This window comes from Triticum dicoccoides, chromosome 1B (assembly GCF_002162155.2).
Source record: "Triticum dicoccoides isolate Atlit2015 ecotype Zavitan chromosome 1B, WEW_v2.0, whole genome shotgun sequence".
Classification (NCBI taxonomy): Eukaryota; Viridiplantae; Streptophyta; class Magnoliopsida; order Poales; family Poaceae; genus Triticum; species Triticum dicoccoides.
In genome coordinates, this window is record NC_041381.1 from 292,489,679 (window position 1) to 292,494,076 (window position 4,398).

A 4,398-nucleotide genomic window follows, 5' to 3' on the forward strand; every position below is an offset into this window, starting at 1 on the left:
AAATTTAGAATTTTGGGATGTTACAGGAGCGCCCTCAGGGCTGCATCATTCCCAGGTCGCGTGGGTCTGTCCCCGCGGCATGTATCCGTTTTGCTTATGTCTTTAGCTTACCTTGTTGGGGGCGCCCCTCGGGCTGCATCATCCCCAAGCTGCTCGGGCCTGATCGAGTGGCGTGTGCCTTTCGCTGCATCTATCTAAGTTGATTTGCTTATTCATGCTTAACCTGCTCGAGATAATCGCCTGCTCAATTGACACCTACCTTTGGAGCCGCTCGCTCTGGGACGGCGCTTGCGCATGGGTCCGTCCCTGCAACGTTGACAAATCTGAGTGGTAGAGCTTTGGCCGTGGCAGCCCCGCATAGCGCTACCTCACCAGGCCCTCAGTGCCTCAATCACTCCCTCGGAGCAACCAATGGCTGGCTAGCAACCATAATGGCAGTCCTTGTTTTCCTCGTGCTGGCGTATAGGATTCGCCTACGGAACAACGTGGGGGGCATCGTGAGCTCTCTCTCTCTCTCTCTCTCTCTCCTGTACGATTCGCTTGCACATTAAAAGGGGGCTCCTGAGCATCATGACTCAGGGGCATTTACTGGCTCTCCAGCCCTCACCCCCCGGCCTTGACCCACGGCATCACGACCTGTCATACCAGCGAAGGCTGAGCTCGCTTGAGGGCCGGGACCTGAGGATGTAGAGCATGAAGGAAAGTGCGGGGAAGAGGGGAAAAGCTCACAAAGACCTAACCCAGCGACACCCCAGCTACCGGTGTGCAGACCCTACACCTCATCGAAGAACGACTCCCAGCTCACGAGATAAGTCACGCCCTAGAAAAGCTAAATCAACGCGACTCTAAACCCTCGCCTAATGCGGCTCTCTCACGGCGACATTGCCTTCCTTTCTTGCCCAGCGGAGGCTGCTTGAGCGCTAAAGGCGACCTCCTGAGCATCACGCCTCGGGGGCTCTTACTGGACCTTGGGCCCCTCACCTCCTGGCCTTGACCACGGCATCGCGACCTGGCATACTAGCGACGGCTGAAGCCTGCCTGGGGACCGGGACCTGTCAGCGTAGAGCACCAAGCCCTCGCGAGGATAGAAAGGGGGAGCCGAGCCGAGACAGGACAAGCATCTCGCATCGATTCATAATAAGGATAATATTCACAAAAGACATGGGAGATGCCTTACATATCCCCGCGGGGTGTTACTTCGATTCCTCGCAAGGAACAAAAGGTGCTAATCCTAAGGAACGCTAACTACACGCGCCTCCGCAGGAGACGCCATCATCAACAGTGGGCCACCAAGCGCCGGCGCCAACCCTATCCAGATCAGTGGTGTCGGCGGCCAGACGTAGCTGCCTTGCTCCGAGCGCGACGCCAGCTTGGAGGCTCGTAGCTGTCATCGCTCGTCTCCGGAGTCACGTGAAGCTTGGGAGAGTCGCTAGACCCTCCGGCTTCTCCAGTGCTACCAGAGGAGCTGCTGGGGAAGCGGTCGGCAGGCCTGGTCCTTGCCACTTCGATGCCCCGGCCGCCTTCCTTGGGGCAGCACTCTAGTCGGCGTCCTTCCGCGTCGAAGACCTTGAAGAACATCAAGGAGGCGCCATCATATTCAAGATGAATTACGAGGGCACCCCCTGTCTAGCAGACCCGGGCAATCTCGCCACAGCCCCTGGTCATGTAGACCTTGCCCGGAGCGACGACCTTGACCCCTCCTCCGGTAGCAAGGGTGCTGCAGTCAGCATGCTGAAGCCAGAGATCCAAAGGCCCCCTCGGCGGCATCTCGAAGGCGAAGGAGGGAGGAAGGCGGATCCAAGAGCATGGAGGCATGGCGGCATGAAGCACAAGCTCGGGAGAAGAGCCCTCGACATGGATTCCAGGGGTGACGACGCGCACCGCCATGCCTCGTCGACGTCGCCGGCGGCACCGTCGGTGTCTCTCAACGTCTTCTTCTCCAGGACCCTCGGTTCGGGCGTACAAGGGCAGCAAAAACACATGCGGCAGATGTTCGTACCAGGGCCTCGACGTCTCCTACCATGCGACCACGTCGTAGCGGCCGGGGACCGGCCGTTTCTTCAGCGGAAGCAGGTCGTGACCCTCTCGGGGGGCTTTCCCCTTCTCTTCCACTGAAAAACGGCGGATCGGCGCCATTGTCGTAGAGTGGAGCAAGGGCGAGGAAGAAAAATAAAGAGAGAAGCAGGAAGAGATGGACTGCGGGGGCTCTCGCCCGTCCGTACTTATAGTCCGGAGGAGGCCAACAGTCGGCCTCCACGATCATAGGTAATCATGACTCATTTCTGCATGTAGGGACTTGTCAAGTCGAGCAGTTGGCGAGGTGGCATGGGGAAGCGGAGGCGCCCACGTCCAATCAACCGCCACGCGATGCCCAAGGCCGTAGGCTGATGGGGCCCGCGGCGCTCCGCACTTGCCCCTTCGCTTCTCTGCTAAGCCAAGTCCGAGCGCGCCTTGGGCCCGGGGGCTACTGTCGGTGTTCTTGGAATGGGGGTTGATACGTCTCCATCATATCTATAATTTTTGATTGTTCCATGCCAATATTCTACAACTTTCATATAGTTTTGGCAACTTTTTATACTATTTTTTGGGACTAACATATTGATCCAGTGCCTAGTGCCAGTTCCTGTCTGTTCCATGTTTTACGTTTCACAGAAACCCCATATCAAACGGAGTCCAAACGGGATAAAAACGGACGGAGAATTTTTTTGGAATATTTGTGATTTTTGGGAGGAAGAATCAACGCGATGTGATGCCCGAGGTGGCCATGAGATAGGGGCCCACGCCCACTAAAGTGGACGCGCCCCCACCCTCGTGGGCCACTTGTAAGGAGGTTGATGCCCTTCTTTGGCCGCAAGAAAGCTAATTTTTGGAAAACAATCTGGGCGAAGGTTTCAATCCAATCGGAGTTATGGATCTCCAGATATAAAAGAAACGGTGCCAGGGCAGAATTACAGAACGCAGAAACCGAGAGATAGATCCAATCTCGGAGGAGATCTCGCCCCTCCCACGCCATGGGAGCCAAGGACCAGAGGGGAAACCCTTCTCCATCTAGGGAGAAGGTCAAGGAAGAAGAATAAGAAGGGGGGCTCTCTCCCGCTTGCTTCCGGTGGCGCCGGAGCGCTGCCGGGGGCCATCATCATCACATCTCTCTTCACCAACACCTCCGCCATCCTCATCAAACATCTCCATCACCTTCCCCCATCTATATTCAGTGGTCCACTCTCCCGCAACCCGCTGTACCCTCTACTTGAACATGGTGCTTTATGCTTCATATTATTACCCAATGATGTGTTGCCATCCTATGATGTCTGAGTAGATTTTTGTTGTCCTATCGGTGATTGATGAATTGCGATGATTGGTTTGAGTTGCATGTTTTATTATTGGTGTTGTCCTATTGCGCCCTCCGTGTTGCGCAAGCGTGAGGGATTCCCGCTGTAGGGTTTGCAAGATGTTTATGATTTGCTTATGGTGGGTGGCATGAGTGACAGAAGCACATACCCGAGTAAGTAGGTTGTTTGCATATGGGATAAAGGGGACTTGATGCTTTAATGCTATGGTTGGGTTTTACCTTAATGAATCTTTAGTAGTTGCAGATGCTTGCTAGAGTTCCAATCATAAGTGCATATGATCCAAGTAGAGAAAGTATGTTAGCTTATGCCTGTCCCTCAAATAGAATTGCAATAGTGATTACCGGTCTAGTAACGTAGTCAATTGCTTAGGGACAATTTCACAACTCCTACCACCAGTTTTCTACACTTGCTATATTTACTTTATTGCATCTTTATCTAAACAGCACCTACTTTTTATTTACGTGTTCTTTATTATATTGCAAACCTATCCTATCACACCTACAAAGTACTTCTAGTTTCATACTTGTTCTAGGTAAAGCGAGCGTCAAGCGTGCGTAGAGTCATATCACTGGCCGATAGGACTTGAGAGAGTATTTGTTCTACCTTTTGCTCCTCGTTAGTTAGACACTCTTACTTATAGAAAGAGGCTACAACTATCTCGTATACTTGTGGGTTATCAGGGGTCCCCAGACTTTCCTGCCTGCAGCCTGCGGCGTGGCTCGAGTGGTGGCCCGGTACTGCCCATCTTCATCAATGCAAGACTCAAGAACCTCGCGAGGGGCCAAGACTCACGGGGCGGACGACACAAGGCTTCCTCAGGAACGGCCTCACCAGGCAGGCTCGCGAGGAGGCGGACAGATCAAGGCAGGGTGTCACGACCGGTTTTCCGGGTATAAATTTCCAGAAAAAGACCGTCGTGCTCATCAGCCCCAGGATTATTGTTAGCTGATGAGGCTCCAACTTGATACAGAAATTCCAAGCAAGATACAAAATATGTAGTACAAGACCATTCTGGACTGTGAGTACAACAAATGGTTTCCAGTGGTTG